Source organism: Netta rufina, assembly GCF_964035555.1.
Source record: "Netta rufina genome assembly, chromosome: 7".
Classification (NCBI taxonomy): Eukaryota; Metazoa; Chordata; class Aves; order Anseriformes; family Anatidae; genus Netta; species Netta rufina.
In genome coordinates this window covers 2597167-2612710 of record NC_140130.1, presented here as the reverse complement: position 1 = coordinate 2612710, position 15544 = coordinate 2597167, and the positions used below count along the sequence as shown (strand labels likewise).

The 15544-nt window shown below is 44.7% G+C and overlaps 1 protein-coding gene across 2 annotated transcripts in view; it reads right to left on the bottom strand.

Moving 5' to 3' along the window:
• ARID5B (AT-rich interaction domain 5B) overlaps positions 1-15544 on the bottom strand; it is a gene marked incomplete at both ends in the record, with an annotated part of 105986 nt that overhangs the window by 65366 nt on the left and 25076 nt on the right. The gene's annotated exons all lie outside the window — the stretch shown is intronic.

Here is a 15544-nt window from a genome sequence, read left to right as displayed (position 1 = left end):
CACTCGCCAGACTTTGCCAACTCGGCTGCTTTGATAGAAATATTCTCTGTCATTCTTACTCCGGTCTCTCTGCAACCCCACTGAACTCATGTTTATACCACCTAACACCTTTTAAAAATAATAACAAACAAGCCCCAGAGAGCACAGCTGCTCATGCTCCTTTGAAGTGCCTGGTACTGGCAACCACGGCGGGCCCCGGGCCGGGGCACTGCGCTGATCTGACCTGGGCAGCGATGCGAAGCTGCCCCAACAGGTGGAAGTAACTTTCCTCACGTTAACTGCAAAGGCAGTCGAGGCTCAATAAAACACCTACGGAGCTCAATGAGCAAAAGGAATTGCCAAGCAGCTCAGACTGCTGAAAGGTAGGCTCCAAATGCAAAGCAATCCCGAGCTCGCTCCTTTGCATTCCCCTGAGTTTTAAATGATATTAGGCATAAAGGTGGCGGATTCTGAACTATCACAATCAAGTTTCGTCACATGATAACCAGCAGGAAACCTAACAGCAAAAAAACAGAGATGCAAACATGAGAAATTATTCATTTGCAGGTATGCAGCCAGTACTTAACAGCACTTCTTTTTATGCTCATTTATCTCCTCAGGTGGGGTAACTGAACATGCCTTTCCCTGCATGCCAATGAAGACAAAGCGAGAGTATGCAGCTTATGTTTTCTGCTCTACTCTGATTACTGAATAACTCAGCTATTTCTTCCGTCGGAGACAAAAGGTCTAATATTTAATCCCATTACTAATACTGAAATCATCCTTCTTCCCCTTAAAGTAAAAATCTCCTCGGATATTGAAAGAAATGTCAGATCGGTTCTCCCCAGCTAAATACGACGGCGCGGCGCATCTTGATTTGTGTGAGGCGATGGAAATGTTGACACATAAAAGGCTGAATTTTCAGAAGTCTCTGGAAGCAGACAGATCGCCTAGGATGTCACCGCCGCAGCCTGCAGCGCGCTCAGCACAGCAGAGGGACTCGGGAAGCCCCGCTTGCACGAGCACAGCTCCCGAAAGCCGGCGCTTTTAAAAATTCAGAACTTTGCCCACCACCCGGAGGTAGGCGGGGAGATCAAACAACTTGTGTAAAAAAGTAAGGCGGTTTGGTAAACAGCATCTACATTACTTTTCTGAGAAAATAAAAGTGATGGCTCCGACGCTCCTTTTGGTCAGCAAGGCTGTGGCCAGGCTTTGTTTTCAGCAAGTATCCCACGAGCCTGCGAAGCAGCACGCCTGAAGGAACTGCTCCTGGGATTAAGACAGTCTCTTCTTTATTAGGGAACTCTAAAATCAGATCAGGAAAACTGTTCGAGGAATTAACAAGCACATGATCCATCCTTTAGCTCCTTTGAGAGTTTCATACACGCCTGCCTGACAGTTATTACTACTTTATACCTTCGCGCAGATAGTGCTGAGCTGAATCTGTTGATCTGACAGCACTCCTCTCATGCCAGGATGTGGTCAGCTTTTCAAATAGGGTGTATATAAATGCACGTCCCACGTGCCTTTGTAGTAAACCATTAGTATCTAGACAAATGTGCTGCAAGTCCCTGCGCAGAATTATACAAACTTCCTATCCCTGACAACTAACATCTTAACTCAAGCCCACGGCATAAATTAAAATCACGTCATTTTTTACAGGATCACTCTTGCACATGCTTGTGCAACTCCAATGAGTACTTTATGATGAATTTTTTACTTCCCTCATTCACTCCAGGTTCAACAGAAACCTCTAAGAATGAATAAAGACTGAATAAACTGAGGATTTGCTTAGTGAAAGACAAACAGTGTTCCTGGAACAAAGACTTTCTTCCTCAACCACACCCACACAAGAAAAATCAAAGTAGACCAATCCCTAATAAAATGCAAGCCCGAAGAAGAAGTATTTTTCTTCTAGCAAAATCTAACACATCATTTAATGGTGGGCTTAGCGTACACTGCTGAGTATTTTTGATGCACGTGATCAGAAGGAGTTTACTCTTAGGAGGAGGAGAGATTGAACATCGATCGCATTCCATTAAAATCCAGAAAAGCAATGTAATTTCTCAAAACACTTAACTGAGGTCTTAGAAAACCATGACGCTGTATTTCTGAATCTCATTCTAGCATCAGTAGGGAGAACAAGGTAAAAGATAATACCTACAGTCTGCTGCTTGTAAGATTCCACTGAAATTACTCTAATCCCATGCTTATACCATAATTACTTGTTTTAATAACCCCCTCCGATGTCAGTTTTTCATTTACTTCTATATTTCGGAGCTGAAAACAGAGTAAGTGTAATTACAATGCGAGGTTCCGCCCCTGCATTACGAACATTGCCTATATATGCACAGATGTAATCCAACAGTTTCCTTTGTGAGGGGTAAAGAGAGCTGGGATTTGGCACAGCCTGGCATTTATGTTGGATTACATGTTCTTCAAGTTGTCTTTGTAAGTAAGAGATGCATGAAATGCCAAACACAATGAATCTATGCAAGAACTGACTTTTCAAATCAGCACAACCATTTTTAATATGTAAGGCAAGACAATTAAAAGCCCCAAAAGAAGAAAAGCCTGCTAAAAGCACGAATTCCTAACAAATCCATCTAGAGCCAGAACTATTTACAGAGAGAACAGAGAAATACAAAAATGTAACTGGGCTTTTTGTTTGCTTGTTTCGGAAACATCAGACTACAATGTTATTGCTAACCGCCATAATCTACTCCCAACATCAGTAAGCATTTTTTTTTTCTTTAAAAAGACCTTCACACCAGGATTTTATAGAGCTTGATGGAAAAACTATGCGTGTTCCTTCCTGTACCTAATTACCTCAACTGCAAAATCTGCCAAGTATTTTGCCCTTTAGTTCTTTTAATCGTATTAGTGCAAATGCATATGGGTGCCAACAGAAACAAACATTTAGAGATTTTTGCTTAAAAGACTCCAAATATGTATTCGGCTCGTGCTCGAAAAGCAGACGCTCCGCTTCTTCCCAGAAAGCAGAGAGTTATTTCTTCAGAAGAAATATGAATTTGTGCCTCTTGTAAGACTAAATGTCTAGTTTCAACCCAATTTAAGTAAAATAATGTCAATATGAACTGCTCTCACAATGATTTATGCTACCTTCTGTTACTTTATTACATTAGACATTCCTTTCTCCAAGCTTTATACTTTTCGCTGTGCTCCTAGCAACCACATAAAGGCTGAGCAGCAACTTTACGCACTTGGCACAGCTCCAGGCTCGCCTGTTATTGATAATTATATTGAAGTTTCAATTTAATTGCTACTCTGTTGTGACACAGAATATTTTTTGTAATTAGGCATTTCCCATTTTCTGTCCATTCATTTTTTGTGTTACTGAAAATGATTATTTTTTTTCCCAGAAAACATAAGCAGAACAATGATGCAGATAAGAGGACGTACATCTGTTACTATCATTACCAACACTGCAATGTGAAGAAAAAAAAAATTTAGAGGGAAAAAAAATTGTGAATATAATTTCTCGGAAGGTAATTTTCTTTTCAGTTTAAGTGCTCTTATTATTCTTCCAGTTACTCAATGATTTCCTGTTCTAATTACAAGACATTATACAGAAAGTCATTTTTAAAAAGGAAATGTACTAGAACAGGAGACTAAATAGCGTCACTCGCTTGCTATGGTTTGAAATTCCAAACTTTTGCATCGATTTCATCAATTCTCCATTCCACCTTGGTGCGATACATTCTGCCACAGATCTACCAGCTCTTCCAAGGCAGTTAACACAAATGTATACATCAAAGAGCAAAACACACTTGCAGTTAAACTGCAGGCGAAAGAGAAAATATATATATCTTTTTTTTTTTCTTCTCCTCACTGTAGCTGTTAAGTTGGAGGCAAGCCAAGCCTAGGAGTGGAAAATATTAAAAAGTAAAAAAGAAAAAAAAAAAAAAAAAGAAGAAAGGTTGATTAAAAAGCGAGAGAAGAGATACTCAGTTCTAAATCTAAATGAATAAGCCACAAACTATTTCATAAAAACATACTGTGACGTAAATTACACATCAGTATTGCACTGTTGTGGTTATTTTGAGAAATGGCTTGTACTGTAAGTCAGCTGGTAAAACCCCACCCTTAATGATTTTGTAATTCTCCATACAGCAATCAACTGGAGCAGTCATGAAATTGCCAAGAAGGAAAACAGACAGAGCTGTAGAGAGTTTGTAATAAAAAGATAATGTACTTTTAACATAACAGAAGTAGAAGATTGGTTTTATTAACTAAAAAAACTACTTAAAAGGTCCCAGGCTTGCCATTTGTTTTGATAAATGTTAACACAGATCTTCATAAGATAAGCAATGCAAGTATCAGGGGAACCAGATAAAATGGGACAACGCTTTGGTGTGTGGGTAGCAAATTGAGCAAGGGAGTTATTTGGAATATGGAGCGAAAATGAAGGAAGCAGCAGCGCTGTGTCCATCGGGCTCCCCGCCCGCTCGCAGCAGGAGCTGCTCTGCCTCCTTCCATTACGCTCAGCTACTAAGGGGGCGTCCCAGAGGATGCACAGATCACAATTAGTTTATCAGTGCCTGCGTGCACGGCGTTGGCCATACCATCAACGTGCAGCCGGCACAGAGGTCAGGTCCCGCTGCTCCCCACACCTGGAGCGTGCCCACGCCGGGACTCGTTTCATTTCCTACCACAAGCCAAGGAGCGCAGCTCAGACGGGCACATCTCAAACCTGCCTGCTCCAGAACACCCCACGGGGCTCCGCACAGCCTGCCCGCAGGCAGAACCAACTCAGGGCACTACTGGCTAAAAAAACCTGACCACCTCAAAAAGTCCAAGGGCAACCGAGACAGAAGAACCACCAAAAAGTAACCAGAAGGAGGAAGAAGAAACTCGGTCTTCATGACCTAAAACCCTTTCAGAGGAATCTCGAAATGACCGCCCCTTTGCACCAGGAGGACCAGGCGAGGGGTTTGGGCAGCACGGGTACGACACCCCTGCTGCATGCTCTAGCACACTGAGCCGCTCGCCCTCCAGGGATTGGGGCCGCTTTACCAAACGCAGCCCTCCCAGGCCCCCCTGCCTTGTCACTCCCCCGTCCCTGTTCACGCTCATAATGCCACTGGCTGGCTAATTAGTTACAGGATCTGAAAATATTAATCTCCGCATCATATTTCTCTCCCAGATAAATGCCAATACAATAACGGTTTAACCCTGCGACACGGGACTGGAAATCTGTGCTTTTTGGGTTGAAAACAATTTGGGAAAATTATTGACACAACGGGGATACTGCTTTGTTGGCAGGACCCACGCTACTCCCGCCCGCTTGGAGAACCCCCCTCTATTTGAATGCTAATGCAATCAAGAACAAAGGCAACGTGTTGCAGGATATGGAGCACAGTGATTACAGTTATGTTTACCAGATAATGATGATGTTAACAAGTTGCCCGTAATTCTTACGTGGACGTTTGCCTGCCTGATTTCGCTTTTAAATTGATCAAAAGGCAAAAGCTATTTTGCCAATACACAGAACAGCACGCGCAGCCTTTCTGCCTGTATCAGATATTTCTTCCCTTGTAAGGAGGAGTCAGAGCTAATTCTCAGAATTTTGTGCCACTTCCCCAGCTCTCCATTTTCTGTCACGGCGCCAGGAGAGCATCAGTCGTTCAGAGAATTCCTCAGATTAGTGTAACATCTGAAAGAAAGAGAGGGCTTACAAATCTTCTGGAGATTGAAACTCCTGTTCCACCCAACAGCAACACAGTCATTAAAAAAAAAAAAAAGACGGCACCATCTCATGCGTACTTAACGTGCACGGTTGACGAACATTTTGCAGTCAGTGATTTGGATTGGATTTGTTCTAGTCCTACTTAATGGGGATGAAACCGAGTATGGTCATCGATGGCTGACGCAGCAGGTCCGTAGAATCACACCTACCATAATATTTACCCCGTCACATCGCTGAATTTAAACCCTAAGTTGGCTTTTTGAAGAAGACAAAAGAAATGTAATGCCTAAAAAGTTTCCAGACAGACATTCGACATCCTTTTTCATACCCTGATTCAATACTCAGCTCCTTGTAACTGCGGCTCCTGCTCTGTGCTCCCCGGACCCTCCTGTGCCATAGGAAGCAGGTTTATGAGGTGCTTCCAGGCTCCAGAGAAGAGTGACTGACAATCGCCATTTCCAGCTTTTATATAACCCTGCCATCCACAGCCCTCAGACTGCTTTATGGAGATGAGTAAAAATTATTATCCCCATTACACGGAGAGAGAAACTGAGACAGAGAGCGCTTAAAGGATTTACTCCACAACATCAAGCAACTTAGAGAGCAATGGAGACAGCAAGCAGCCCAGAAATCCTCATCGGTGGGGATTTCTGGCTAAGTCAGAGTTTTCCTGAGTTGCCTCGAAAGGCCTCCCCAGGACGGGGCGAGGGCTGTGTGTCGAGGTGTCTGTGCTACCACTGCCACCTGCCCTGCCTTGCCCGATGCCAGCCGCCCCTTCATGCCCCCGAGCATCCTCTGCTGCCCTGCTGGGACTGCCTGCCCCTCCACGGGGCTCTGCCCAGCCTTACCGCAGGTGAGTGCTGCTGCAGCAGCTGCAGGAGCACGAGAAAAGTGAGCCAGGGATGCAGCCGAGTTTGGGGCTAGGCTGTGAAACCCTCTCCCTGCCCCTCTCCTTCCCCTGATTTCCTTTTCTATTTAATCCCTCAGGGCACAGGAGCGGGCCAGCCCATGGCCAACCAGCCAGGGATCGCTACAGAAAAGCGCTCCGAGAGAGGTTTGTAAACTGCCCTCGGAGCCTTCTAAAGCAGATGGAGACAGGGGGAAGGGGGAGATTGATTATAGAAGGGAGCACATGCTGCCTGTCCTCTTGAATGTTCTGGGTCAGGCGGACCATTCAGGTTGAATGTGCATCAGCTTTAAAACAAGTATTTATCCTGGTTGTCGTGGTTACTGATAAGCAGCTTCAATTCTGCTGATAACAAAAAGAAGGAAGAATTAAAAAGGGGAGGGGGGGGGCTGAAAACATAATTTGGTAATATGACGAAGCCAAGAAGAGGAATTAAATCACATTAAACAAGCCAATTGTACTGTAAATGGCTCTGCCTCTGTATTTGCTTTTAAATCATGTAAGGCTCAAACATGGCAGCTGCTTCAGTTTTAACAAACAAACAGTAAAAAACCCTTTTAATAACGAAAGGAAATAATGATATACTTTGCTTTAGCTGAATTCAAACATAATTTAATTTTTTCCTGAGGTGAGATTTGCACAGGGAACAATCAGATAATAAGTGTTATCATTCTCATAGACAAAACTGAACCGGCACTTTGCAATTCAAAGTGCTATTTAATGCACCATTTTCAGCAGTCTCTGAACACCATCCAACACACCACTGAACCACGCTTCAGTACTTACACGTAAAGCCTGATCCTGCTTTACACGAGCACGGGAGTAACGCTACCAACACCAGCACTGCCACTGCCGCTACAGCTGGCGCCACGCACTCCCTAAGGACTTGCCGTGAGTGGGGTCACTTCCACAACTTTTCCTACAACACCTCCTCTTCATCTTTATTGTTCCTCCTATGATCGTGTGTCTTAGGCTCCTTTCTTCTGAAGTGTAGCACTGCACAGGTAACATAATGGAGACTGGCAAACTCTGCTCTTGCAGAGGAGGAGGCAACTGGAGCCACTGGCAAGAGAGGCGCGCACTTACTTACGGGGATGACAATTAACCACTGGAACAGCAAAGCAAAAGCAGTAGCAGGTTCCCCAGTCCAGTGCTGAAGACTGAATCCCTTTTTCTGAAGATAACCTGCAGTCCAGTCACTTCTAAACTTGGGCTCTGTTACTTGCCTTCTGCACTGACGAGGTGAAGAGCACCATGGCAGACCCATACTTGCTTGGGAAAATGCTAAGGAATGTAAAACTGGAAACAATGGGAAGCCGCTGAGAGCGAAACTAAGTTACTGGGGTTAATACCAGCATAACGGGGTCTCCTGTCATCTCTTCCCTCTTTCTCGTCCATACACCATTCGCACTCAAATGAGAGAAGTGTGCGACGCAGCCTGACTCATGAGGGCCTGTTGCACCACCGCTGCCATATGGCAGAATCCGTCGCCTTCGTTTCCCATTACCCCCAGACGCATGAGTCAAAAGCCTTATCTCCGTGCTTCACGCAGGGCCTTTCACTATCATTCTGAAAATTCGGAGGAACTTGGCCCTCCTCGAAATAGCAAGGGCAGAAGCTGCCGGCCCCGGAGCCGTGACACGAGGGGCGGAGGGTGGAAATGGCCCGATGATTTAAGCAGTTCAGCTCCGCTTCTGACATTTATGCCCTCTTTGAAACCCTTAATGAAGTAACAACCCCGTTAATTCTTGCCGGGTATTTAGTAGACATAAAAACTGCATTATCTACTATTTACCATTTACTACACACAGGCAGTATCTGGCTCCGTATAAAAATAACAAGCTCACTGTAACCCTCCGCTCCCCAACCATACTGCTGATTTCTTTGACACATGGAGAAGTGAGAATAATTACATTTTACTGAGTGCGTCTCATTACACTGATTTAAGTAAGATTTCCAAAGCTGCAAAAATATGCTTTTCAATTTCATTTGTTTCTAGCAATTCACTGAAGACGGTTAGTAAAACCTTCGGAAATCATCATCAATATGGACAAAAATTGTACCCTTCTCATGTGGACATTTGACAGAGGGATAATAGGGTCTAGAAACACCACAGTCAGACGTTTCTTTTCTATTTAATGTTTCCTTCTGTGCCAAACATAATATAACAGACAAGTGTTAGAGAGACATGCAGGGGGGAGCCTGAATAGACAGCTTTAAAAGAGGTCCTTAATAGAGAAGCAGTATGCTTAGTCTTCGACAACATTCAATGGCAATTTATTTGCAGCCATTTTCTCCCGTAACCTTTCACACTGGAGCAGGTAAGATAGAGCACAAGACAATTTGTCAACTGCCAGATATGAACAAAAGAAACCATTTTTAATAAGCTTCAGCAGCCCCTTGTATTTGTTTTGCAACATGTTAATAACTTTTTTGGAAGCCAATCAAAGGCGGGAAGAGCAAAAGAAGTCAAGCTGGGAAACAAAAAACCACAGTTAAACAATTTTACAGATAAACTTGAGTTATCATCCGCAGTGTAATGACGCTTAAATCCAGGAGTGGCACAGAATTAGAATTAGCATGATGCTGTTTCTTAAAAAAAATGACTGCAGTTACAAAAATGTATTTTCTCCAAGAATTTACTGTCCTTTACCTCATCCCAGCGCAGGATGTATGCGGTCCCCGGGATAAACCCACTCCAGCTCCCCTCCTTCAGGGGACAGGAGTGAGCCCGTGGTGGCTCATTGAATCCCAACCTGCATCCCAACAAGGCTGACTCAGGCTGAAGAGGAGCAAAAAGAAGAAGGTGTAAAGGAAACGAGAACTAACACGCGCCCTCTCCTAGGCAAAGAGGACCAAAAAAATGAATGATGTGTAGAAAAAGATGAACAAACCAACTGTGCTGAGGTTGAGCAATGCCAGAGCCTGCCTGCATGACCAGGCTTGTAGCACTACCTCTTTTTTTGTGGCACAGCCGCATTTCAGTGGAAAAGGAATCGGTCACAGGCGTGTGGTAAGAGCTCGTGGGCTGGTCAGTCCCGATCCCAAAGGCAAAAGAGGCCATACTGAGAGCTGCCTAGGAACGGCGCCTACTGATCATTGTGCTACAAAGGTCTCTGCAAGGCTAAGCTGCGACCCCTGGACCAAATGCTTTTGCTCAGAGCTCCCAGCCCCTTTTCTAAGGGAAGCACCTTCTGGTGCTGAAGAGACGTCAGAGCACCCAAACAGGGAGGCATCAAAATCCCAACACCTTAAGCCGAAAAAATCTGACGAAGTGTTAAGCGATCTCATTAATGTTATTAAAACATAGAAAATTCCCTTGGAAAATTTCACACAGGTTTTCCCGTCTCATTGCACATTACTCATGGCCTGAGAGACGTGTGAGGAGCAAACGGAGAGAAATAAAGCTTCTCTCGAGGCAGCTTGGACCGAGGCCTAGTCTCACTGGAAGAACGACCAGGCTTGTGGGCTTCAGTGAGAACAGGGCTGGGTCCTTTGAACTCGGTTATTGCGGCACCTGTAAGAGAGGTACAGAAGTTTCTGGTCAGAGAAGATGCACCAGGGAACAGAAGCCGACAACCCTCCTGGTTACGGCCACGAGGAGACTCCCAGGCTTCAGCAGGCACACGCCTGCACAGTTCGCTCCCTTACCCCCAAAAGCAGATTTTGCCTCCTGAGGACTTTGCAGGGAGCCTGTTAGGCAGCGGCGGAGGGAAGGAACAGAGGCATTTGCTCTCCAAGGAAGGGGAGCAGCCTTTGAATAAGCACGGGCTCCCTGCGATGGGAACCTGCCAGCCGTCCCCACGCTCCCCCTGAGAACCAGGCGGCAGCAGGAAGCGGTTCCTGGAGCGGAGGAGCCGCGCCACCTGAATTGTCTGAAAGGGCCTCAGGTGGAGGCAGGGTGAGAAAGGATTTCAGGACGAGTTATGCCTATGAGCCGAGGAGAACAAGCGAGTATCCTCCCACTCCTTTCTCTAGGCAGACTCTTTCCAAGTTTTCAGCGAGAGCGTACGTCTCCGGCGAGTCTGCCCAGGAAGGGCCCGACCGAGGGCTGCGACGCGCCTGGGAACGGCGGCTTCGGCCCCGCTCCCCATGGGCCTGGGCCCGACCTCCAGCAGCGAGGAAGGAAGGCTCCCGAGCAGCAAACAATCCTAACATCCCACCTACCAGTCTGGAGCGTGCTCTAATAATAGATAGCGCTGTCTATTTCAAAGCACTTAAAGGACGCTAATTAGTCCTCAGGGCATTCCAATGAGGCAGGTAGATAGATAAGTATTATTTCCCCTGCTTTACATATGAAATAACCTCCTCCGAGATGTTCTGACTTGCTTAAGGCCACCGAATGAGTCACCGGGCTTTGCTCTCAGCAGGTCCTGGCTCCCAGACCTGTGCTCAGACCTTCAGCAACACCTCTTTCACCAACGCAAGTGCAAAATCTTCACTTCAAACATGGAGCGAGAGAGGAAGGAAGATCAAGGAGGGGTGATAACGCTGGGAAAAAATACTCTCTGGGAAAGGAGCTTCCAGAAGGATGACAAAACAGAGCCTTGTCTCTGCCGAGCGCTAGACACGAAATCTAGGGCAAGGACAGATGAAAAACATACTCTGATACAAAACCGTAGGAGTTTTGGGTACTACTCACTCACAGCTATTTACTGCGATTTGCCACCCCCATTAATGGCTGTTAAACAGCTTTTGGTTCTTAACCTCCAGCACGGCCGTGAGCGCTGAGGCCCGTGCCTGGGCAGCCGACAGCAGCGCTGTCACCGCCGCGCGGTGCCTACCTGTGAGAGCAGGCAGGCAGCCACGGGGCTACACTCAGATCCCTCCAGTACATACATCTCCACGCCACTGGATGTGCCTCCCAGTGACACGTTCCCTTTCAGCCCGCAGCCCTGTCCCACTGTATGGACGTGCCAGGCTCCCCAAAACACGCCCACGGCCCCATGGCGTCCCTGTGCCCCCCAGCACTTGGTGCACCCACCTCTGAGCTCCCATCCCTGCAAATTCGGTGAACCGGGGTCCTTGGGAAAGTGAGCGCAGCGTGACAGATGCCGAGAGCACTCACTCATTGCTTGTGCTTAAAAAAAAAAAATCTTAATTTTTGCTTCTACAGTGTTCGAGGACCAATCTCCAGCAGCTATCGGCTATGCAAAACATTATTAATTTATCAGAGGGGAAAAAATTATTTATGCGGTGCATTATCAATCTTAAATGGTGATGTTTAAGCACAAGTCTGATGAAGTATATGCAGTGTAACGCAGCTGCTTTGCATTTTGATTCCTTTATTTATAGACCACGACAAATTAATAACTCAAAAATGTTGTTTCAGGCAAAGTAATGGACACACAATAAAACTATTCATTTCCTCAAAGGTCACTCTAGGAGAAGCATACATTGTTTAGAAGCCTACCAACAATGCTATTGTTCCACAGAAAAGTGAAAATATATAATAAGCAGTTAGTGCATATATCTGCATTGGAGACCCTAGGCTAATTTAAAGTGCAATCTTAAGGCAATCAATCATACTCTAAAATTACTTCATTTTCCAAACTGTTTACACTTTTTAAGTTACAAATCCACTTTCTGCTATTTCAACTCACGATTTACAGCTCCAGATTTAGCCTGCCTTGGCTTGCTGCCAAGCGCTAGTCATGAGGGAGCTAATGATCTGAACAGATCAGTGTTTTATAATGGAGAAAAGCGCATGTAAATTTCCAGTATGTCTGCAAGTAATCAAGGCATGCTGACTATAAATGAGGCGGCCTGAAATTTATTTTAGGAGAAATATCTCAAAGCCGCACTTTTTATCCGGGCCAAAAAAGAAATAATAATAATAATAAAAAAAAATCTCTCTTTTTAAAAGGTACTCCAAGATTATTCAAAATTATTCTAAATGAAACTGCTAAACAAACAGTATGTTAAAGAATAGTACAATAGCTAATTTCCTTTAGTGTTTCTATCTCGGCCAGATCATATCCTTATCATGGCAAGCTGGAACATTAAACTCTCTACTTCATGGAATCAAAACACAAGAGTGCTTCATGTTACATTATAGAAAAATGAGCCGTTCCCTACAAACAAGGTCAGATTTCTGGAATGCCAAAGGTCTACATTCAAACAGGGCCGGGAGGAGGGGAGGCTTTGCCCACTCCGCTCTCTGAAAAGCAGTGGGAAACTAGACCAGCAATTTAAATGCGTTTTAATAGCCAAAATGCTAGAAAGAGAACGAGAAGTCTCTTGGGAGACGATACTTACATTAAGCATGATCTTTATTGTTTCATTACAGTGGCATAGCCAAATAATGACTTTGTGTTACTGTACAAATAATGCCGGATCCTCATTTTCTAGCGGAAATAATTACTCTATTCTATCATATTCTGTTTACTATCAACCTACACACGCACTCCCCCTTGTAGGCACTGGGTTGTGGTAGCTCTGGGGCTGGATTGAGAAAAGTTTCAGGTTTTCTCCTGTTTTTAAAAGACCGTACCAAGGAGGCATATTCTGACCCCAAAATGGCTTTAAGAATGGAGCTATAAATATTCTTGCATTGTACTTCATGAAATTCAATCCATCATGATGGATATTTCGGTTATAACATTATTACATGCCTAAACTCAATTGTATAATTGGATAGGGCCAGAAACAATAAGCTGGCATTGCTTTGTTACAGCATACTACAGCTTTAAAATACCTGTAATCATAAATCAACATAATTATTTGAAGCACTGTCATGAAGCAGAGCAGGAAAAGAAAAATTAAAATAAACTAGCTGGTCGAGAATCTCATTTTACTTTCTAGAGACTGAAAGTTTTTACTGGCTTTGAGTCTCACCACCGCTGCAACTGGGGAAGTCTTTCTCCTTTCTAGGTTGCCTCGGAAGGCACCTCCTGCAGAAAGCTCGCTTGTGTACAGCTTTCCAAAATGTCAGTGGAGGAGCCCCATGGCTCTGCAGCATGACAGACGTGGCTCCCAGCAGCCGGTGAGCACGGGGAGCTGGGCAGGGGGAGATCAGGGATCCCACTCCCTGCAGCCAGCCCGGTGCCTGGGGGCCCTGGGTGCTGCCCCATCCGTCGCTGCGGCACCATGGGTGACGCAGAAGACCCGCAGGGACACAGCCTGGTTTGTTGCCTGGTGGTTTCTTTTTCCTCATTGCCAAGTAACTGGCAGTGGGAGCTGGCCCCCGAGACACCCCAGCCAGCTGAGGCAGCGGGTGATGCAGAGGCGAGCACGAGTCCTGTGGTGCCTCCCCGACGTACCGACACCTCGGGGTGCTTCCAGACAGAGCCCTTCTTGTTACTTTAAGAGGCAAAAGCACTGAACCTGGCTTCGGCGTTTCTTCCCTCCCTTTACCTAACGTTACGCAACGGGGCTCCAAATCTCATCTCCACCTACCTTCCAGCCATGCAGAATTTCATGCTCACTGGAGGCACTGGGCTACAGCACGACTGAAGTTAATATTAAAACATGGATTCCTCCTACAGCTTCACTGGAAAAAAAACATTGAATTTGCAGGGACGGACATCTCCAAGAACCTTCTTGTTCTGTTTTTCTTGCTGCTGTTACATTTTTTTCTTTTTTTTTCTTTTTTTTTCTTCTTTTTCTTTTGATCTTTGAAGGTCTCAAACAATGCATCTTATTACTTTTGATACCTATGTGAAGAATGTGAAATCTTTCACAAAGATACTCTCTTGGCCAAGTGCTTTATGGCTATCAGGGCTCAGCAACATGCAGTTTTGTGCACATGCACACATCCTCACAGTTTCATCATAGATAACTACGTGTACATACATACACACTAAATACGGTACAGTTACTGTAATGTGATAAAAAAACCCTTACTTTCTCAGTCAACTTTCATTCTCGTGCACTGGGACATCAAAAATTGGAGAAGCAGATGAAAATAGGTGAGACCTGAATTTCCTCAGTCAAAGAGTAAGAGGAAGAAAAAACCCTTTCTCTTTAAATACATCTAAAAGAAGCAAAAAAAAGGGGAAAAACAGATCTGGGGGCAGGAGGAGGAGGTAAGTCAACTCAAACTCAGCAAAAGTTACCAAAAAAGAAGAGACAAATAAGTGATGTGAACAATTTTTGAGAACAAAAAAAGCAGTTGGTATCATCAGAGCCGGTGTCACAGGGTGCTATTAAACAGCACAAACATTCAGTCTCAGTCCCACTGAGTCACCCAGAAAAGCTGGCTCTCAAATAATGAGGCTGATGGAGGCCGAGGTCCCGTTCTACTTCTCTTTACTCCAACTTGGAATTGCTGTACAGTTACGATACAGAATGTCAGAATACAATAAACAGAGCTGAAAAAGGGAAAGAAAACAATTTTTTCCCCTACAAGTCAGGTTCAGTGCTTTTGCCTATTAAAGTAACCAAATATGTTCTCTCTGAAATCAAAGCCAAAAGGCAGCATGCCAGACACAGTTAACAGATAAATCAATGTTCCCGAAGGGCGGGCTTTTTTGTTTTGGGGGGTTTCTGCCTGACAACAATCTTGCGGCGAGCAAACAGAACACCCACCACACATCTTGTCAATCTCCTCACATGAAACAGGAAAGGAAAAGTGAATACTTTTGAAGATCTGTGCGCTGTTTGGAAAAACTTCATGTTCTAACCTCTCTGTCAAAGGTCACACTTTTCATAGCTATGAAGTCTGCAGCTATTGTAAAGCCCACTACATATAATGTGTAATTGCAGTTAATTTATCACTAAGGTTATTGTACGCTAGCTGGGAGTTTGTAAACAAGAATGAATCACAGGTTTCATTTTTGTGTCCCTTTCAAACTGGAAGACCTAACAGTTTCCTGTTCCAACATACAAAATAGTATTGCTTCTATAAACCCGCTCCAGTCTCCTTGCCAGCAGTTTCCATTTAATTAAACTGACAGCAAAACAGGGCCCTTGCTAATGTGATCCAGACCAGTTTTCCTTCAATGTAA